Consider the following 24,708-nt stretch of genomic DNA (forward strand, 5'->3'; position numbering starts at 1 on the left):
GTGTGCATCGGATATCCACAGGCAACAGCTTGCCACAGGTGGTGGGGCAGCTATACATCCCCCTTCACCAGACTGGAGGGACTACTCCTAAGTGTTGTGGTTCCAGCCCAACAGCAAAAACAGCAGCAGCATACATGCATAATGATGGAGGCTGGAGCCACCCAGCAGCAGGACTAGGAGCATGCAGGTAGCATGCCATATGTATAGTTGACTGTTCTGTACACTGGCATTTCTGCATGTGTGAGGTGTGTCCTCGGATTGTAGCTGTTATCTTGGTAATTATTGTGCAAGCATGATATTCTCAGTATCAGCAGTAGACCTGTGGAAGCCAACTGTTGTACTACTGAACTGTGTCATACTCACAGTATCAATGGCACAGTTGTGCCCACTGACAATAAATGTCTCATTTCTGCAGGTCCCTCTGATGTAACAGCAAGGCAGCCTATCTATGCTGGTGAGTGTATAATAACAATACCTTAAATACTCTTGATACTAATAGTAATAATAGGCTGAAGCAGTAGTGCTATGTGTTTGATTGCAGGTGTGTTTGTGTCTGAGTTTTGATATCTCATATACTGAGGAGTGTGCATGTGTGCATGCATGCATGTGTGCATGTGTGCATGTGTGCCTGTGTGCATGTGTGCATGTGTGCATGTGCACCTGTGTGCATGTGTGCATGTGTGCACCTGTGTGCACCTGGGTGCATGTGTGCATGTGTGCATGTGTGCATGTATGCATGTGTGCCTGTGTGTATCAGTAGTGACATTGTGTACACATTGTAAACTGTGTTTCCTGTCTCACTCCCACAGGTTCTGGTGCTGCTCTGGTGTTGTCCCGCAGGGAACCTGAATCAGCTGCTGTGGATAGTGATAATGATGATACCTGTGTAATGGCACAGGGAGGTGTGCCAGGGTCCGTTGTTGGTCAACCAATTGACATTACACAGCTGTCGACCCCATCAATGCGCACAGTCATCCTGCCAATATATCCTTTGTCACCAATGTCCCTAGGTGATGGACAGGATACAGTGGGCATTGACCAGGGTAATGTGGTATCGGTGGCACAAGCATCCCCACACAGCAGCCATGGTCAGGGTCCTGACATGGTACCACACAGGCAGATGTCCAGGGGTTCTCGTGGGAGCATCCATGGGCGTACTGCCCCTGTCAGATGTGCCCACAGAGGTCTTTAAACCTCAGCTATGTTTCGGGCTGTAATGCAGGCATAGTCATGTATGGAACGGTACACCAGACAGGGTTTGAAGGAGCTGAGAGCATGTCGCACAGCTATGAATGACAGTATGCATGATGTTGTGGCTGCCATCTGTAATTTCACCGAGGTCAATGACAGATGTTGGGGGGACACATTAGATCTGTTCCACAACTACATGTCCATGAGCCAGGGCAATGGTGGACTGTTGAGGCGTTGACATGGGTGTATGCCAGCAACAGCAGCAGCTGGCAGTCGTCGTGGACGACAACAGGCCCGCAGCCGCTCCCATAGTGCCAGCAGCAGCCCCAGCAATGCTGGGTCTGTGCTGTCATCAGACCGCCCCAGGAGGCCACATGCACGTGGCTCTGGACAGTCCCAACAGGGACCTGTCTCCAGTCACCAACCACCTGCTTCTGATGACAGTACCCAGTCTGGCTTGGTACCTGATACGGTCCATAGCACCCCTGCCAGGCACAGGTACCGTGTCCATGGCCAGAGACAGTGATCTGTATGACCTGGCAGGTACAGTCTGTGGCTGTCCACAAACACCTGTATATGGCAGCCATGAGGTGGAACTGTGTGCATGCATACACACATGCAAATTGATAACACCTAGGGCTACCGCATACATGCACACACTGCATCAACAATGCCCCATCTTGTACTGCTGTCCCTCACCAACACACACATACATGTCAATTGGTTGTATCAGTGGCAGACTCAGGCATACCAAGTACACACCCTGTGCATATGATGAAACTGTGCCATCTCCTGCAATCTGTAACATCGGTGCAGGAACAGGTTAACATGATGCTGATGCACAGGGTGACTACATAGAAGTGTAGTAATAGTATCATGTTGTCAACAGTACAGTGTAATGATATCATTGTGGGTATATCCCAGCATGCCTGATGCAGTAACAGTATGATTGTCATTGTATTGTTTTGTACACCCATAGTAATTACCATAGTGTAACATCTGCACATCTTTGCATACTGGTGGTGAGGCTGTCAACAGAAGGCCACCTACATAGGTAGCACAGGGGATAAGAAAATGTAAGTGTTGATACTCAATGATGGACATATAAACTGCAAGTTGCATGCTGCCCACACTCGAATCTGCAATGAGGATGTTTGAGGATGTTGATATATGTGCAGTAATACACAACAGGTTCAAGACTCACAAGAGCACCCTAGCACTACAAGGTCACACCTCATACCATGCTTGACAGCCCCAAAAAACAGAACTATCTATGACAGGAGGGAGAGTCTCCATACATGTAAAAGATACTGTGGTGCCAGGACAGGTAGCATACATCCTACTAAGTTTGGAGCTGCTGAGTGAGGGCTCAATGTCTGTTATTCGAAATGTGTATTAGTTCAGGTATGAGCACTTGGGTTTCAGGCCAGTTATTCTACATTACGAAGGTACATGGTCAGTACATTTGTGGGAGGTGAGGCTGGACCCTGCCCATCTGACCTGTGAATTTCTGGGTACAGGCTTATAGTGTCTACATATTTGCACTGTTACCTACTGGAAATGGAACACCTTGTTTGTTGTAGCATAGACTAGATCCAGGCCTGTTGACTGTAGCTTTGTTTGTATGCATGTTTGCTTGTTATTTCCCTGAAACACTGATTCCACCTACAATGCAGATTTACAGCACCTCTGTGGATCCCTAGTGACATCTGTATTGCTTACTGTACTGATGTCCATGTCTCACTTGACAGAACATCACTGTTTGTCCTGTTTGCATGTAAGTTGCCTGTAACACATTGCATATGACTTACCTGGAATTTGCTCATGAAAGCATTTATATATGCCAGCACTAACAAATCAGAAGAACTACACCCTCACATACTCACTTTGAGTACCTTGTTCCCCATTGGCCCTATGTGTTGTTAATTATTATGGAATTCACAATACTACGGTAACATGTGCAGAGGTCACTTGTCAATCTCCTCTCTGGTCCAGTTGGTGAATCTGTGAGTCATGTGGCAATGTTACAGCTGCCTCATGTACACAGACAACCCTCTCCCCTTCCCATAAACTTACAACACATGTGAGAGATGCAACCACATAGCCAAACTGTGGGCTAAGCTCTCTTAACTCAGTACTGGCATAACCTGTCAGGTGGAATGGGATACTACAGTGAATACAATACCAGTCTCACATAGACCTACCACGACAGCAATCCAAACACATAAACAAACAGGAACATTCTTGGAGTCTCAGAATAGCATCCTGCCTGAGCAGCAGACACCTGCGAAGCGGACACACAAGCAAACGTTACGACAGAACAGAGCACGTGCAACACATAGCTCACAAAGCCTGTGTGCCGAACAGTCACAACCCATACGGCTAAACAACACATCTGCTACAGTTGTAAAAGGTACCTCTACCGTCAGGTACACTAAGGTCCCGCTCACCAGGCTGAACAAGGAGAAGGTCACGGTGAGATGCCCGTCAGGCACTATGATCCACCACATAACACAAGCATACTGGTCACTCCAAGGCATGTACAAATATGACTCAGTCATTGGCCATGCCAGTGTGAATGACCTGTGATGTACCTCCCTGGACTACATGATAGGGGACATAGAGGGGCTCTCTGAGCATGTGGCACAGGCTGGTATGACCCTGACCTTGAGTAGCATCTTACCCTAACCAAGAATGCTGCCACAATATGTAGACAGGATTATCAATTTCTACAATTGGCTTATGTTTTGGTGACATTCAAAGGGGATTCAATGCCTATCAGCGTGGGATTACATGCTAGACAAGCCACGATGCTTTGCTAGGGACAGCTTGCACCTGTCACCCATGGGCCATTGTATATTGGCAAAGGCTCTTGCTATGCACATAGTGCCTTTTTATGCAAGGCTCAAATTACATAGCCACCTACACAGGTATCACACGGGATAGGACACTAATAGTAATGCTACTCAACACCAGCAGTGTAAATCTCAAGATGCATGCACTGGAAACTGTCCTTAGCATGGAGAACAGCAATATCTGTGCAGTAACAGAATCCTGGTACAAGGCTCCCAGGTGCACCCCATCACTGCCAGGTCATACCTCATACCATGCTTGTTGTCCCTTAAACATGCACCAAACCAGAACGGGGGGGAAGTATCCAAAGGCACCACAGATACACACACCTCCAGGTTGGTGGCACAGCACAAAGCATCAGAGCCTATCCATGTGCAACTAACAGTGGGTTAGACTGCCTTCAGGTTCATAGCCTGGCACACACCACCCTCCCATACCCAGGAAACCCACTTGGCCTTCCTGACAACATTGGGAATATGACGGTCTCTACAAACACCATTATATGGGTGGACTGCAACTACCCAAACATAAAGTGTGAGCATTACTTTAGCTCCAAGACCCTAGCTGAAAGATTCCTAGCATTTATTCACTGAATTGCTATGGAACAACTTGTTACCACTCCCACAGGAGGTGAAAACATGCTGCATCTGTTCATCAACAACATGTGGACTATATGCTCCAGACCAGACGTGTATCCCTCACTGGTAGGATGACACCATATACAACTCACACTGTATATTCACATACCACATGCAGCCCCTGCACAGAACACCATAGTCATAAAGTTGTATAATGCAAATTCCATGTATTCACATGAGGCAGGCTTCAGACATGGGAACTATTGAAGGTCACAGGTACATATGTGTATGTGGCACACACATACATCATGTGTGCATTGACATTACTGATATAATCTATGTTGTGCAATATTGGGAACAACACCCCACACACATGGACAAACTGTGTGACAAAAACACACATGGGGTTTGTAGGATACAAACCCCTACCTAACTGTGTTATGACACTTGTGAGAGACGCAGTTGCAGAGCAAGCTATTTACATTACTAGGAGTTTTTTTTTTCTCCTGCTGCACGTATAGGGTGCTGACATCATCAGTGCTTAGATAGTGGAATATGCAGCATGTGGTTTGTTGTACTAGTTGCCAAAAGGGACTTTTCTCTTACACATAGAATTGCACACACCCTACTCTCCCCCAACCTTTACACACACACTGAACACTTGCAGGATTCAAACCCCTTCCTAACGATGGTACGACACTTGTGAGAGACGCAGTAGCAGAGCACGCTATTTGCATTACTGGGATGCTTGTTTTCTCCTGCTATACTTATAGGGTGCTGATATCATCAGTGTTTAGACAGTGGAATATGCAGCATGTGGTGTGTTGTACTAGTTGCCAAAAGGGGCATTTCTGTTACACACACCCTACTCCCCCATTCACACTGAGCACTTGCAGGATTCAAACCCCTACCTAACTATGTTATGACACTTGCGAGAGATGCAGTAGCAGAGTGCGCTAATTGCATTACTGGGATGTTTGCTTTTTCCTGCTGTACTTATAGAGTGCTGACATCATCAGTGTTTAGACAGTGGAATATGCAGCATGTGGTGTGTTGTACTAGTTGCCAAAAGGGACATTTCTCTTACACATAGAATTGCACACACCCTACTCCCCCCCCACATTCACACTCAGCATTTGCAGGATTCAAACTCCTACCTAACTATGTTATGACACTTGTGGGAAACACAGTAGCTGAGCACGCTATTCAAATTATTGGATATCATGTGTGCTCCTGACATATGTTGAGTGTGCTGACATCATTATTTATGAAGAGGTATGTACATCTGTTACTATCCATCAGTAAGGGGGAGAGCATATATATGCATTAACTTTGCAGAGGCACAGTGGCCTACTGTACTGTGGAGGCAGATGCCAAATACACTGTGGATAGCCTTCTGTATTCCCTAGGGACAACAGCATAGTATTGAACTCTACGGCCATATGTTTACCTGTCAGATGCAAGTATCTGTTGCTCATAAACTGTTTGTGGGTCTTTATTGCCATAGCTTTCCCTATCTTTATGAACAACTTGTGTACTGTGGCAGATGTTTGCATATGAGTGGGATCCACTACTTTACTTATGTCTCTGTTGTAATTTTACTGTGTGCACTGGGCAGATTTCTGTATTGTGGGAGGTTCCTGTATTAACACATACAAATGACAGATATTTGTGTGCAACTGCTGAACTGTGACATGGCCGAAGTGTGTGAGCATGCCCAGTTCACAGTTTACATGGCTTCTTGACTGACACGTCTCATTTATCTAAGTGTGCGAGCATGCCCAGTGTGAACTTTCCATATGTTGAGATCTGTGGCCCACCACATTTGTGTTTGTATGTGGACTTCATCTATATTTCACATGTACAGTCGAGTGTTGGATGTCAGGTTGTGTTCTTACTGCCCAACTGCTTTGTGTCTGAACCTAACAGGCATTATGCTGTGCCTGCAGGGTTGCCATGGGATAGTTTGCATACAGTTGTCAACATCCTTTCATACAGACCAAACAGTGTATTGTTGTATAGTGTACTGGTTCAGTACTTTCACTGTGGTGGACAGTATCATCGGTTTCAGTCCTATCACTGCTTGTAATATTTATAGTGAGCACACCAGACTGGTTGAGGGCCAGTTGTGCAGATATGACCTTGTTGCTTTTTGTTCAGATATGGACAACATAGAACAAGATTGTCCGACATTGTTAATGTATTCCACAACTTGTGTGGACAGTGACAAACAATGGCCATGTGCCCTAGGCCATTTGTAATGCTAGTCAGAGAGTGTTTGTCCTTCAACACACATATTTACTGGTGTTTGCCATGACATATTTCAAGGTTAGTGTGCTCTGCCTCTGTCTACCCATGACATACAGGTGATATCCAGGGTACACCTACCATCTCCCATCCAGTCATCATGATTCCTCTGGATGACAGTCAGTGAGGGACTCCCTGGATAACCTGTACTGGGAGTTTAGTCATGAGTGGAGTGAGCTTTTGGGTTATGGACCAATCGGTACAGCATGTCCTGTTTATGTCTGTGCTGGGGTTCAGGCCTGTCATGTGCATAGGTCACCAGCATTCAGATTTTACATGGTGCCAAATGTCCATTGATTCCAGCTTGGTCATGGCTTTATACATCAGGCACAGATCACCTCTAGCCAGGCAGTATGGCACTGTGTGGTGCTGCTGTTTGTTTAATCAGGCAACACATGGCATCTGTTACAGCTTTGAGATCCTCCTGGTGGGGTATTTGTGGGGTCTTTCCAGTTGATGCAGGTGTCTGCTAAGGTACATCCCACAAGGGCCATTGTATGCAATTGTGAGGCTGCTGATGGATGACTGGAGAGGCACAATGACCTACCCTGACCTAGCTGTGCTTACCTTCATGATTAGGTGGTTATATGGTATGTTTCTGTGACCACTACAGACACATGGTTGTCACATGCAGGATATCTATCACCTTGTGTTCCCAGGTCTCTTATTGCTCCTGATGTACTTAATGGGTTAACACCTATGTGGTAATTTGTGGCCACGTACTGTGTTTCCACAGGGGATGACTATACACTATTCTGCATTTTGCTTGTTGACATGGCTGTGGCACCACTTGTCTGTTTCTATGTGTGCCTTTTGTAGGATGCTTGTGTCAGCTGGAGGGTGCGATATGGTGGGCAGTTTGTAGTCATCTGCGAACCTGTTCAGACACAGTCCTTCCATGTTGGCCTGTACCTATGTGACATATATACCATACAAGAGAGGTCCCAGGACAGTGCCTTGTGGGATGCCAGTTGTACCTGGTTTGTAGTCTGACATGGCTGCAGCATTTCTGACCAGGTCAGTTCTGTCCTTGAGCTGGTTTGCAACCCATCTACTTGGATAGGGGTTTATAGTTAGGCTGGTGAGCTTATCTGTACTGAACAACTGGGGTATTGTATAGAAGGGTTTAGCAAGGTCCAGATAGGCTGTGTGAACCACATTCCCCTCATCAATGGCCTTGGTGCGTGTTTCACATGAGTCAGACATGTTTAAGGGGCAGGATCTGCCCTATGAAAGCCACACTGGGTAGGGTCCAATGTCTGTAGGTACCCAATCTTGTTATTCCTGGGGTCCATGATCATCCTCTCCATTACTTTGATGACCAAGATAGTCAGGGTTGAGGGGTGATAGTTTGCAGTATCCATTCAGGCACCACCTTTGTGGTGAGGGACCACTGTTGCTGTACACTGCTCTTTGGGTTCATATCCTGTGGTAAGACTGAGAGTGAGCAGTAGTGCTATTTGATGTTCCATTCTTCTTACAGTTCTTGTTGGACACAACCCAGGACACCATCTGGTACCATTGATGCTGTGTGGTTTGCTTTGTAGATGCTGGCTGTTACCTCAGCATCTGCAATGTCAGGGGGCCAGCACTCTGCTGGGATATATATTTGGCAGTTTGGTGCTGGTGGGGAGTTTGCAAAGAATCTGTTAGGTTGGATGTTGGCAATGTGTGTGGGTTTGGTGTATTGTTTGTGATATTTGAGTAATGCAGAGCATATCTGTGGATTATCACCATGGTTCCTACCATCAGTTAGGACAGCTGTGTAATTATCCTTTGTGTCCTGCACAATTTGTATCATCATAGGTTCATAGGTTCATACTAGCCTATCTGCCCTGGCCATGTTTGAGCCTAGACAGACTATGTGTGGCTTTCGACACCCCTTGCTATGTGCATATTATGCCCATTTAGGGTTTACTTTACTAGATGTGACACAGAGATGGCCCCAGTGTACACCTACTATCTCCCATGCACTTGACTGGATTTCTCTTGTTGAGTATGAGTGTGGAGCTCAGCCTATCATGGACTGGGATTCTGCTCCAGAGTGTAAGGAGCCTCTGGGTTATGGATATGTCCCTCCAGCACATCCTATTTATCTATGTGTTGAGGTTGAGATATCTCACTGTGGTGTCTCTGCTGGATTTGGAGTTTCTGCAGTGGAGCATGTCCATTCATTCTGGATTGGACATGGCCTTGTACATCAGGCATACATTGCCTCTGACTGGGCAGTATGCATGTGAATTGGGCTGTGGTTTCTTCAGCCAGGCAGCAGATGACAAATGTTTGGACCCTTTATCCTCTTGGTGAGGTACGTTTGGGGTCTTTCTAACTGCTGCAGGTGTCAGGTAAGGTACATCCAAAATGGGGCATTGTTCTCAAGTATTTGCCTGATAAGAGAAGAGTATGGGGGCACAGTGACCTCTCTTGATCTACATGTGCATCCTTTCATGTTAAGGTGGGCAATATAGCAGGTCTTCCTGGCCACATTGGTAATGTGAGTGTCACATGACGGGTTACTTTCCACTTGTGTCCCTAGGTCCCTGATTACTTCTTCCGTACATAATGGATTACCACCTATGTCATACTTTGTGTGTGCCTTGTTTGGTATTTGGTGAGACATTCATACTCTGCAGTGTCTTCAGGAAGGCTGACTGGGGTTCCTGGGTTTGGGAGGGTGGTCTGTAGCAGGCTGCAAACTGGGATGCAGTTTGAGCCACTGTTACTTGCCCATGGATAGTCCATGCTGCTTCTTGCTGTGGTACCAACCTGGGGGTGTGGTTATCCTTGACAATTATTGATAGCCACACTCCTATTGTAGTTTGTTCCATGTTTTGGGGCTGTAAAGCATGGTATAAGGCATAACCTGGTAGTATTAGGGTGCTCTTCTGAGCCTTGACCCAGGTTTCTGTTACAGAACATATATTACCATTCTCCATGCTGTGGTGGGTTTGGTCTGCATGCATCTTGCAGTTTAGACTTCTGGCATTGGGTAGCATTACGTCCAGGTTGTTATCCCTTGTGCTACCTATGGTGGTGTGTTTGTGTTTCCAGCCTTACCTATTCAAGGCACAGTGGGGGTGACAACAGCCTTTGCCAGTATCCACACAGCCAGGTGTGCTGGGTGCGTGCCATCCCTAGCAGGTGGAGCATCATGTCTTGCTTGGCATGTCATCCCAGGCTGTCAGCCATTTGTTCCCCTTTGACTAACAGCAATACTTCAGCCAATTATTGTACTTGATCTTGTTGTCTTCATAGTGTGGCATCATGCTTGGTGAGGGTGAGATGTTAGGCAGGGTCATCATGTTTGCATATACTAGATGGTGTTACATTGCTTAACACATGGCAATCATGCCTCAGGTGGTGCTGCAGGGCTGCCTATGTCGGATGCACATACTACACTCCCTGTACATGTTTGAAAGCAGGTTGTGTCATGTTAGGTGTCCCTTTTACTATATGAGTGAGTCAGAGAAGGGTATCCTTCCCAGGGTTCCTACTGAGCCAGTGTATGTGCTATGCATTGCCTCTTTGCCAAGGCCAGGGCATACTGGGCACGCCTCCTTCTGCCTACTGGGGCAGGCTCAGGTTGTTCCTCCAGCGAGTCACGCTCTGCCTGTGATGGCCTTGGCAATGGTGGGGCTGTTTGTCCCGGCCCTATGCTGGTCCTGCTGCAGCTGTTTTTGCAGTATCATATTATGTAGCATAGCACATACCATGATAATTTGGGTACTTGTAGTTGGTGAGTACTGCAAGGCTCCACCAGATGTGTCCAGGCACCGGAACTGTGACTTGAGCAGCCCAAACACATGCTCTATTACATTTCGTGTTTGTGCGTGTGTCTCATTATGGCTTTCTTGTTCAGGTGTGTGTGCGTTTCTGATGGGTATCATCAGCCACGGCTCCAGTGCATATCCAGCATCCCCCACTACGTGACCATGTGGGATGTTCCCATTGGTAAATGTCTGGTACAGCTATGTCAGATGCCAGATATGGGAATCATGGTAGCTTCCAGGGCAGCCAGCACACACATTCGTTATTATGCCCTGGGCATCACACACGACCTGGCAGTTGATGGAGCGGAAGCCCTTGCGGTTAATGTAGGCCCTACACCGCTCACCAGCTGGTGCCTTGATGCATATATGCATGCAGTCTATTGCACCCACTACCTCAGGGTATTCCACTATTTGCTGGAAGAGTCGCATATTGCTGGCTAATGCCTCATGGGAATTGGGAAAATATACATGATCTCCAACATGTGCCGACATGGCATCCAGGAACTGGTGCAGTACCCTGGATGCTAATGCCTGTGAGATCCCCATCATATCATCAGTTGGTCTCTGGAAGGTACCTGTTGCTAGTATTCTTAGGCCAACACATACCTTGGTTTCCACTGGGATGGGTTCCCCTCTGTTGGTTCTGTGTGTGAGGCGTGGCCTGCAGAGCTTAACAATTTGCTGCAGGAGGTCTCTGTCCACTCTATAGTGCTCCACTATCTCCAGCTCATGTAACCCCTGGTAGGTAACCCTGGGCCTCTACACTCTTCTCCGTCTCCTCACTGTGGGTTGTCTGGCAGCATTTGCATTGTCACCACCCTCAGCAAGTCTCCTATGTCTCCTTATAACAGCTATGGCAGCCTCTAGCATGTTTGGTCTGAGTGCAGCTTTTTCAGTTTTCACGTCTAATAGCTTACTCCTGTCTTGCAGTGTCTCTTGAGAGAAACATACTGCAATGCTGTTTGCAGTGTTTTAAGTGCTGGGCTGGGCTAGTATTCTGCCTGTGTAATTGCCTGCTTCTAATTGTTTTCACCTGCTAGCTCTACCAGTATTCCCTGATAGCTTCCTACTATTTCTTCTGCTTCCTTTTTCCTCTCTGTTTCCCCAGGGGGGATCAACATGCATACCAGCAAAAACACGCTCACAGTGGCTACCACGTGCGCACACATGCTTACACGGACTAGAATCTGCTTATTCGGGTTATAATGTGCACACACCAGCGCAAACCGGTTTACAGATCTTTAAACAGGTTCCTACATGCTCACTCTGCCTTACACGCGCACACTCTGTCTTACCCGCGCCTCCCAGCGTGCACACGTGTGCATGCATGCACAGCAAGAAACTTTGGTGTTAGCCACAGTGTACACCTTCCATTTCTTGACTTTCCCATGCTTATCTGTTGACACTCCTCTTTCTATGCTGTGTGACTGACATCTTTCACATACCACTATGCTCCAATGAGCTTGATTTCTTTCTAACCTTCCCCCCTGTGATGTCACCTATCTCCTACTCTGTTACTCCCCCTTATCTAACTCTTACACTACACGGAATGTGCTCATTTGCTATGTGACAGTGAGATTCACTATCCTACCACTCATTTACATAGGATTGCCTACTAATGCTTAGTTACGTGTCTTACACTCAGCTTCCCCCCTTAGCAACCACTAAATGGTGGGCATGTTGTTTTCGGTCTGCTAGTCCCTGCATTGTAAATCCATGCATTGCATAAAACCCACATTTGTGGGTTTAAAACCTTTATTTTTATGTTTTATATAGCACAGCCCATTTGCACGGGGCTGCGCTGTGTTTAAACATCGCCGATCGCGGAAAAAAAATATATATTTTTTCATGTTTGCAACAGGTTACTATGCCAATAGCCACATATTTGGCCATTGGCATGCTGCCTGACACATATGCACACTTTATTTGGAGCTCACATGGCTCCACTGTGTTATTTGCAGAAACGTACTCAGTTGTCAACTGAGTACATTTCTGCACCTAACACGACTCTTACACGGGCTGGTTTCAGCTTCGTGGATCACTAATCTACCTCATTTGCATGCCTTTCAGCTGCAAGTGAGGTAATTAGCATATCCACGCCCTGCCCGTGTAAGAGACATTTTAGCTGGTCTCTTACACGGTATTTCGGGCTGTTCCTGGATTGCTATGGCTGCATGGAGTCTTACATGACTCTTAGACTCCGCGCAAGCCATCATGAATCCTGCCCAAAGACTGTTACTCTGTCACTTGTCCAGGTTTGTAAGAGCAATACATGCAACCAGTCACTATTTTGGTTGGTTTATCACACCATCCATGAAGGCATTCCCAAGATTACTTGTTGTAAGAGGTAGTAAGTTATGTCCCAGGCATATAATGTATGTGGTGCATGTAATAGCACTATAGTACATACAAGTGGATATGTAAGGTTACTAATCTGTCTATTGGCAACTGTGTATGGGTTTCTGTATGCATATCCATGTGGCTATCTTTACTTTGTGTATGTGATGGTTATACCATTTTGTGTGCCTCTTCCAGCCTAAGTCCCCCATTGCCAACCTAGTTTCAGCCCCTATAGATTTCATTCAACTTACAAGCACAATTACACAGTCTCTAACACAAAGGCACTGTGGTACATGCAATATTCATATCACTGTGTATTGTACATAAATAGATAGGTAGGTCATCTAATATGTGAGAACCTTCTGTGTGCATGTGTGTCTCAATGCACGTCCCCCATGCAGCAGTGTGTGTGTGTTTCAGATGGCTCTACCATGTTAAGGGCCCCTGAACCCACCGTTAGCAATCCTAACAGCACCTGCAATTGTCATCCACTTGAATAGTATTGGCAGACACTCCAACACTACATTACCACTGTGGTGTTGCTGTTATGTATCTAGCACTATTGTTTGTAAAACTGGGCAGGTATAGGTTGTGCTCAGCCTTTCAACAGCCACCCCATGTACAAGACTATGACTCTGTGTGCACTACCAGCACACGAGGGTAGACTCGCATATGAGATAGCAGACACATGCTGGTGATCAGGTTAGGCTAACACAGGCTGACCTGTGTCAGGAATACACTCCCCAAACCTGTCAACACAGTACCATGCATACCCTCATCAACTGCATCAAGGTTGCGTGGATGGGAAAGAAATCGCAGGGGCAACAGGTGCTGATAGTTGAATCTGTTGGGGTTAGAGTAATGGATAGGCATGTAAGGGACCTATTGCCAGTACTCAAGTAACCTCCTCTGTATGTATGAGCCTGTGGTACTGCAGAACACCCAGGTGACATGTACAAAGGGTGGCTGGCAGTGTCAAGGGGTATGTATACAAGGTCACACTGACTGCCCCCATTGTCCCTCACATGCTGTAGCATGCATACACACCTGTTAAACATGGCCATGTGCAGCTGTACCTTGGCTATTAAAAGGTCACTGTGTTTCCCTCCCCCAGACTCATCATTGGTAATGGCAGCAGGTCCACAGCCTGCAGACACACAGATACCTGTAACACAAACAGAATATAGTCTGTGAGACTACAATCAGTCAGCAGAACTAGCAGCAATAATGCATCATGGCTAAAATGGTACATACATGTCTATGTGTACCCATAACAATTTCTGGCAGACAGCACCTTACACAGCATTACTTTACTACACTGTACTATATTCTCCTGGCATCAGACCCATATTAGCATGTCTCTGCATCGATGGTATGGATAACAGGGATGTGGCACAGGTATCATCATGTGCACAGGTTGTGGTGTGGGTTTGACAGAGGCCTAGGCTGAGCCATACAGTTGACATAGTATGTGTGTGTTTGGAGGGGTGTTGTCTAACTGGGCTGTGCAGAGGTGCTGTGTGTATCTGGTGGTGACCTGCCTGTGATAGAGATGTGTGAGTGTTTGTATGCACACAGTCAAGCCTTGTTGTTGCCCTGCACAGGGTTATGTTGGACAGCCATGGACCATACATGGCAGGATGTGCAGTTCACCATCTCTGGTCATGGACATGGTAACTGGTTCTGCCAGGAGTCTCACTTGCTCCACCAGCCCCAAGGCCAGATGCAGTAATACTCCCTGATGGTGACTGCTGTCTGCTGGATCCATGTTCCTGATGGGACCGGCCAGGACCACATCCCCATGGCCTGCTCCATTGTGGTGTGGACAGCACCCTCCCTTCAGTAGTGCTGGTAGTACTGCCACTACAGAAGTGTGAATGTGCATGGCCCTGTGGACTCTCATCTGATCATGTTCCTGGTCTATGTCCACATGGTTGACACCCTACTCCCACCACATGCTCCAGCACAGACATTGCACAGTTGAGGATTGAAAATGTCTCACCCCACCATCTATCCACGACATCAGCATAATAACGTGTGGCATCACCAAGGCCATGGCGATCGTCACGCATGACAGGAAATGTTGCATTCATGACCCTGAGCATATCTCTGGTGTTGCATTCAGAATGTGCCTGTGTCTCCATGATGGACCAAAACATGCGTCTGGTGACACCTGCTGTGACACTTGTGACAAGGGCTTGATGGGCAGCAGTCCTCCTTTGAGCACCCCTCTCCATCTGCCTGTGTGGGACCTCTCCTGCTCTCTGGCTATGGCTGTTGTCTACACTCATACTTGCCATAGTCACCGCACTAGCCTGTTCCATGCCACCACCCTCCAACTGTCCATTATTTGTGGCTGTGGGGAGTGGACATGTGTGGTCATACTGACTTTATGCAGGGACATTGTGGGTGAAAGTGGGATACCAACTGATAGCACAGATTCAGCCCCCAACAACCCCACCTGTGCCGACAACAAATGTTAATTAATACCTGCAATATAAAGTTTGCTGATACACACTCACACACACACACACACACACACACACACACACACACACACACACACACACATGCATGCACACACACAAATGCACTCACACATGCAGACACATACAGATGAGGTGGCACAAAGGATCACACAATATCTGAATGATGACATGCATGACACAATCAGACCACAACATACACACTGTGGACAGGCCCTCAACAACATGCAGTGCAGCTATGTCCACTTAATGTTGCTTCTTAATATACACCTCTGAGATATGTGAGGAGTAGTAGTAGGTAATGGACCTTCACCTAACACACACTGCACCCGTGTACACATTATTGATGGACACCTGTATATCACAGTGGCAACACCTACAGAAATGTTACAGCTTCTGCAAACAGGCTCCTGTGATGACCACTGTGATGCACTGCAGTTAATCCCACCACAAGTGAACATGCACATATTGCAATATGGCTAAGAGTTACAGATGCGCGCATGGCAAAATGCATGACCTCAACATGCCTAGGGTATTGATGAGCCACAACAAGGCATTACCATACTCACCGGCTTCAGGCTGCAGTTCCCCATCCAGACCAGAATGACCGGTGTAATTGTGGGGGAGAGGTATTGTCAGCAGACTCACATGTGGCATTGGTACAAGATAAATGATGCATTTCTGCACATATACTCTACAAGCTCTGATACTACACAATTTGCTGTCATTCACTATAGATGTGCTCTTGCGTACATTAAAAAACACCACACACAAATGCAGTTTGACCTGACATATGCATCTAGATACTCTACAGATGCCAGTAAGAATGATACAGTATTGAAATGATGTCCACTGGAGCCTTACATGGATGCTCATCACCTGTTGTCTGGTTGACACCCACCTCCACTACATGGGTGTGTACAGTTTCCTGAGGTGTGGTGGCTGTCCTAAGGTTGTCAAGGAACTCTTCTGTTGGTGTTAGTGGGGCCTGCATAGCATGTGGCTGTACTGTCCCTGGCCACAGCAGCAGCCCTTTGCCAGCATGGTGTATAAGGTCAGTTGTCCTGTGCCTCAGATGTTCATAGGTTCGGCCATGCTGACCTACATTATTTACTTTGATGACTACTTCGGTCCACAGAGTGGTCCGCTCTTGCAGCTGCTGTCTGCTCAGACTGAAGAGGGTTCTGTGATGCATTCATATTGTATCAATTATTGATGCATTCTCAGCATCTGAGTAGGATGGTTGCCGCTGATGTGACATTCTACCTGAAAGACATGAACAGAGAAACACAACACAGGACCTCATACAATTGGCAATGTTATATACAGATCCTGCACTTCCACATTTGCTAGCACTATCCACCGCTAACAACCACATCATACCCCTGTCATCTATCAGCACAGTATGTGTGTAGGCAGTTTCACCATACTGGCATTACAGCATGCATTGCACTCCTGGTCCTGATGTTTCTGTTCCCCCCATTGAGGAACATTAATGTGCATAATCCTCCATTCATCATTCACATCAGACAGCACATGCAGCAGCTGGGGACATCACAAAAGTTCCTTACCAGGGCATACCAGGCCATCAGGCATCTACCATACACCTATGGGCTATGAGGCCAAGCCGCTACCTGGTGTCATACATACCCCTCAAGCGATACTTCACTCGGCATGCCAGGCAATCACACACTCCACATTGCCGGGGCTGCTGCATGAGTGCAGGTCACTCTCCACTCTGTTAGCGCACACACACACACACACACACACACACACACACACACACACACACACACAAGCTCCTTCTGGTGAGTGACCTGGACTGGCCTTGTTGACAGCTTGGGTGTGTGTCACACACAATCAACCTGTGGGGGAATGGGCACCCTGTCCACACCAGGCAGCGTAGCTACCTACACCTTTGCGGACGTAACATAGCCAGCTGGATGGTTAGTGGCACATACACCCTTGGGATACCACGTGTGTTCCTGTTAGATGGGGACATCAGCTGTTGCCTAGCATACACATGGGCTAACATGTGGCCTAGGGATATGGCCACTCAGGGCCCACAGCCTAGTAACCTGGTATGGAACATGGAATACCATCAGTGGCCTGTCTGCTGTGACAGACTGTGTTGTGATGTGTCCACACAGATATGTGTCATCCACTGCTGGGTGTCCCCTATGGTTAGCATCACAGCACCCTGTATTGAAGCGTACATCCCACAAATAGGTGAGTGCTCCTACAGGTGCATGTGGATATTCCAGGAACATCTAAGCTACATGATAACTGAGATCAGTGCATATGTGTTGTAGGGTGACCACCTCATAGGTGTCTGACATCCTTAGCACCCAGATGTTTGTGAAATGCGTACATGTACCTGAAAGATGTAGATCCTCATGCCAGACAAATGTGTATTTCTTTACACCAGTTGAACAAAACATGATGTTCATCCACATAGTTTGGGGAATGTGTCTGTGGCATGTCAGACCCCTGAGGGCACAGTGATGGTACCTGGGTATCTGGTACTGTTTCAATTCCCTTACATTTTATGTTCACTATGTACACACTGATACTAACCCAGTGCCAGCATCCATCCACTACTACTACTACCTGCAACTTGCTGTCCTGCTGCAGAGGTCATCAGGAATGGTCACCATTGGTGAGAGGCAATCAGATACGGGTGTAGAGTGCACACTCACCTAGTCAGAAATGGTCAAGGAGACCTGGACAATCTTTAAAATAACCCTGTATGACATTGTCAGATGGAGATGGGCTCAATGATGGTACATGATGTGATATGCTATCTGTATCTACCAGTACGTACTGTCAGTGTGTCACCCCTGCACTGACCCAATCATCAGGGAGCCTATATACTCGCCACTACCACCAGTGACAGATGTACATGATTGTAGGATGACAAGTACATGCACATTAAAGCGCAATTACCCTTCAGAGCACACAGAGCTCACAGTCAGTATGGGGATCATTTCTCCCCCTCTCTCCACATCTCAAATAACACTGCACACTGGCACAACCATGAGGTTAATACGTCAGCAGAGTGGTCAATCTAAAACATCTGTCAGCCTCTCTGTCCAACCAGTACTTTGGGCCCCTGGCCAAGTAGATGAAACGCACACTTTGTTATTTGAGTTTTGAATCACACACATACACAAACACGCACACTCCTGTTAAAGTCAGGCACAGCATCGATACCTATGACCCCTTCAGGTCAGACCTTAAGGCAGTTTGGACTGCCTCAATCCATCTCTTTAACAGCTACTGTAAGGCCCTCAACCAAGGGTGACACATCCTCCTGTGTGATGAGCCTATTAGCAAAGTGGTAAGTGTGACCAAGATCAGGGCTATTGGAGTAAGTTATACAGTGTCACCACATGCATATGCAAGTATTGTAAGAGCTGACTTAGTGCTATACAGACCAGACACAATGACAAGGTGTAACGTTATGTGAAAATAACTCATAAAGGAACAAGCAAATACTGTCAATGCAGTAACTACACAGTTCAGACTCAGAGGGCTACATGTATGACAACATTGCTGGACAGTCTGCAATACATACAGGAAACATGTAAAGTACTAGGTGCATAGGTTCATTGGATGATACTAGGCTATTGTCCTGGATGTCCTCATCAGCCTAGCCCAGATCTTAGCCCATGTCCCCTCAAAGTCAACACCTATTTCCCCTTGTCCAGCTGGGACATCATTTGGGATCCCAGGAATGTATTTTGCATTTCCCATGCAGTCATCCAGCTTCTACATAAAGAAGGCTAGTTAGGTACTCTGTTAGACATGGGGAGGGAGTGTATTTTACAGTGTATTGTGTGAGACACACATGTATTCTGGCAACAAATGCTATTCATATAACAGACCAGGTGAGGGTCTTGCATGCAGGTTGCATGACTTGGGTTTGTCTTACGGATATGCAGAAGCTCCATCAAGGCTGGATTGGGAATGGACTTGTATGCCAGACACACATCACATATAATCAGTCTGCATGAGACTGAGTAGAAAGACAAGGCTTTTAGCCTATCTGTATAGGATAGGTGCTGCAGACCCTGAATTTTCCTGGTCTGGAACCTCTGTGGTCTCTGCAACTGCTGCATGTGGTTGGCAAGGTACATGCCAAATGAGCCATTGTACTCAGTAATGGGTCTGATAATGGTGGAGTACAGGGATGCTCTGGCTTCCTGGTTCCTGGATGACATACCATTATTTGTGATGTAAGCTATGTAGACAATGGAGCCAATGCATTTGGAAACTGTCAGATTGCTATCAACCTTGGTGCACAAGTTGCCTCACACCTGATTTTATGCTGAGTACATTGTTATCACTATCATAACTACTGTGGGTGATATCCACCACAACAGGGATAATGATGCATTCCCTGGCATTCAGTTTGAGGCAATGCTTCTGACACCAGTTATTCATTTGGGTAAGGGCCTCTTGGAGGATGCTTACATCACCAGGGGGTTATAGGATGATGGCCAGCTTGCAGTCATCTGTAGACCTGGTCAGCCACAGGCCACTAGTTTTGTCTTGCACCTCAGAACAGTATATCCAAAACAGCAGAGTCCCCCAGACAGATTCTTGGGGTACACTGCTCTTTAAGATCTACTACTAGAGGTGGCTTTCACTACTGTGACTGAGTGGGTACTATCATTGAGCCAGTTAGCTACCCATCTGGTAACATGCAGGGCAATGCCTAGCTATGTAGACTTATGTATACCTGTTGCAGTTCTGTAGTGTTTTCTCAGAGTAATTGAGAAGTGTGTCTTTCTCTATTCATCTTTCTCTATTTGCAGTCTCTGCATATAAAGGCTCAGACCTGTTTTGCATAGGAAGCAGCTTGCCTTTTGTAGGTAATACTCATAAGCAGGTGATGGCCTGTGCACTAATTGGTATCTTCCACTTACTAATTGCATCCAGAACAACTGTGTTGTCTTTCAATTAGCCAATGGCATGGCAACACAGTGCTATAATTAAGTCATTCATGTGGGCCTTGCCTGTTTTCCTTGCCTGTGAGGAGGAAATTATGGAGGTGTGGGAACAGGAAATGTGGAGAAAGCCCAACAAAATGAGTGAGGGAGAAAGTTCCAGAATTAAGGACAGATTGTAATTATTGCTGTTATATAGTTAGGAGATTGCTCGATTAACAGGGTTTGTCTGGACATTAAATTTTCTGCTTGATTTGAAGTCTGACAGTGATATGTATATGACATACCTCTCAACTGTACAGATTTCTGCAGAATGTCCAGAGGTTTGCCTTTTATGTTTGGTCTGTTCTTCAGACAATTTTTGTTTCTGGCAAATCATTAGTATAATCTGAGGATTGCAGTCACTAAATGATGACATCCATTTGTGTTTCAGACTTCATATCCTTCAGAAAAGTTATGATACAACAAACCCTGTAACACCTGCAACCTTTTCAGTTTATAACACCATTATTTCAGATATGTCTCTATTTTGGCCCTTTGCCCCAAGTATGTCAGGCTTTGTACCAATGTCTTGCACTAAGAGGTTCAGTGGTATGATATATCATTATTTAGTGACTTCACTCCTGATATCATCCCAATGATTAAGCAGAGTCCCAGAAATGTCATGAGATAGTGGCCATAAATATGGTCCCACACCCTGGACATTCTGTGGAAATCTGTACAGTTGAGAGTTATGTATGTTTGGCCATTGTTAATAGACTGTCAGGACTGTGTAGCAGTGCAGTGTGTAAATGTTTGTTGGGCTGAGTAGGGAGAGGGGCAGATGTGAGTGTTATAGATCCTTTTCTATCAGACTGTGCATGCTGCTACAGTTGCTGGTGGTCTATCAGCTGTATATGCTTGTAGGGGCAGACTGAGACATGTCCCTTAACACCTCACAATTCCAAGTACACTGTGACTTGGGGAAGTATACGTAGGAGTAGTGTGAGACTGGCAATCAGGATATGTTTGTTCAGTCATTATACTCTAGAGTTCAGTTGGCTTACTGGTATATTGCTGTGACTGTGGTGCAAATGGTTGTGGGAAGACAATTTCTCACTGATGTTTGTTTTTCACAACAGTTACATCTGTGTAGTGCATGATATATTTGCAAATGCATGATTAATTCCCCAGAACTGATTTGAGGCAGTTTTGTGTTGGTCTGACTGTAGTTCAGATGGTGCTAGGTGAAATGGTTGGCAGCTCTTTCCTTCTGTTACATGACTGCACTCATACCTCTCCACTGTCCAGATTGTCATACACTGTCCAGATTTGTGGCTCATACATTTCGTCTGTTCCTCAAAACTGATGTGCATTTCTGACAAATCACTGGAATGATGTGAGCATTTAAGTCACTAAATGATGACAATCATTTGTGTTTCAGACCTAAAATCTATCAGAAAAATATATTTTAAAAATAACCGTGATTCTCTAGCAATTTCCTAAGCTTATAAAATCCATATCTAAAATATGTCCCTATCTTTTGGCATCTGTCCCACTACTTTGTCAAGCTATGTGCAAATGCCTTACAAGAAGAAGTTGAGTATATATATATATATATATATATATATATATATATATATATATATATATATATATATATATATATATATATATATTATATAGATAGATATAGCTATAGATATATACAGATATATATATATATATATATATATATATGTGTGTGTGTGTGTGTGTGTGTGTGTGTATATAAATATAAATATATATATATATATATATATATATATATATATATATACAAATACATTTTATATATATATGTATGCATATAACATTACTAATTCCACAGGTTTTTCACTCATGTTGGATGACAATCCTTCATGATATATTTACTAAAGCATTACAAATTCTCACAGTTTATGTGGAGTAGTGGCAGCTTCTGTGACTGGAGTGCATAGGATACTGGGTTTAAGACTTGCCAGGGATGGGACCTTATATTAAATGACTGTAATGCATGATATGTTTGTAAAAGCATAAAAAATTCCCACAGCTCAGGTTATGTAGTAAGACGTTGTGATTGTAGTGCACAGGCTACTGGGTTTGAGACTTGGCAGCACTGATTGCTTTGTTGCTGGGCAGAACAAGGACTAATTGAGACAGAGTGATTAAAGGAGTTTTAAGCAGTTGTACGTGGGTTTGCGTGGTTTTGCATGAAGCTAAGTGATGCTAAGAGATGGTTAAGTCCCCTTAGCTTCTCTTAGCGGAGATTATTCCTGCTTAAACCCATGCACATTTTAAATAAAGGAAAGAAAAAAAGGGTGATAAGAAAGTGGTGAAATGGGGGCAAGCAGGGAGTAAAACATTAGGAAAATTAGCTAGAGATGGGAGGGGGGTGTAGGAAAGGACCATAGTATTTCATTTCTTCTGCAATGAGGTGGAAAATGTGGAATTTACAGCCTCACACCCCACAGGGAGGGGTGGTGACAACATACATTTGTAGATTAATTTGAGTCTACATTGACTTATGTCACTGGACATGGAGGCAAAATGTAGAGCTATGTATGGGGGAATGATTTTTTTGTGGGACAGATGCCTTTTGTTATTATGGTGAGAGTGGGATGTTGGGGAAGGGCTGTAGTTATGTTTGGGGAGGTAGACTGGGTAGAATAGGTTACATTTGTAGACAGACAAGACACACAAGACAGGGGCAATATATGACACATGGGGGGTGAACACCTTGGACTGGGAGGGTGGTTGGGAATCAGAGGCCCATAAGCCCCCAAATGGGTACAGTGGGACTGAAGTCCCCACACTTGGACAGTCACCACTGCACCTTCACGGCCTCGAAGATGGCTGTGCTGTGAGCTGAACAACAGGGGCAGCCTGACCCTCGAGGTGCACCTAGCGGCCCTCAATCTGGATCAGTTGTCCATCCAACTCAGAGTGGATGATGCTGTGCACCATACCCAAAACTTGCAGCTGGTGACGGGCTTCTCTCCATGCCCACAACTGGGCGGTGGTGGGCCCCATCTCCTGAGGCAGTTTCACCCAAAGGTGGTGCAGGACCAGAGGAGGAGGAAGTTCTAGGTTGGGTCACAGATGTGCTGGGGCCTGGTGCCATGGCCAGATGAGGCAGGACAGGTAGAGTCACTGGGATCTGCCTTGCAAACATGCCATGGTTTTGAGGTTTTCCAAAATATATTGGTTAGTCATGAACAAAACATTTCAAAATTAGTTATAACAGCATGTGTGGGTGTTCTAATTAACCAAAAACAACAGATCTGAAACAGTTGCATAGCAAACAGGACACATGCATAAATGGGACAACAGTAAGTATTGTAACAGCATGCCAGTGACATTAATGGCAACATGCCACCAATGATGGTATTTGAACAAGGTAAGTAAATATGTAACCAATTAAATATATGAACAATAATAGAACACAAGTCCCAACATTAGGTTTTGAGAAAAACATACCCATAGTATATGAATAATAGTGATACAGATAAGGGGTGGGGGGAGAGAAAAAAGTCAATTAACAACTGTATAGCTTCTATTTTTCACAACAGTACTGCTCAATACTCTAACGTTCTACCCTCACTTTACATCTATCTATGGCCCATAGCTTCTGTAGCACATACATACCTGTTAAACTGGCAACGTGGAATGGTATGGGGCAGACTGTGACAACTATGGGTATATTACTAGAGGGGACTTGTACATGTCAGGTTTACATATCTGACAAAGAAGGGGTACCCTGCACTGCTGTTGTGTGAGTGTGCTGCTGGCATACTTCACACCTGGATTTCTATGTGTGTCCAAGGTTATTGGCAGTAGTGACCACTAGCCATGACAGCCTGACACTTGACAGACATGTATTGGGAAGAGTGTATGGTATATGCACCTATCCTGCTGTCACTTTTAGGCATGGGTTTGGACAATGGAACAGTTGTACACAGTGTATTAATATACCCTTCATACAGCTACTACAAACATTTCTTGTAAGACTTGTGGAGAAAGTATCTGTTACCACTATCTGACTGTTTCTACAGATATTCAAGATTTCTTAAGTGTACATATGCACACATCTCAGTACCACTCCCTGGATTCAAACCATGTCTGGGTGTGCAAAAATGAACAACAAACTTATTTCTCATCACACTGAGCTACTGGAGAACTGCTGTTTTCTGTTTGCCTGATTTCTGCCTAATACTCTGTAGGTTATACAGTC

This window comes from Protopterus annectens, chromosome 2.part2 (genome assembly GCF_019279795.1).
Source record: "Protopterus annectens isolate FY-2018-M chromosome 2.part2, PAN1.0, whole genome shotgun sequence".
Classification (NCBI taxonomy): domain Eukaryota; kingdom Metazoa; phylum Chordata; order Ceratodontiformes; family Protopteridae; genus Protopterus; species Protopterus annectens.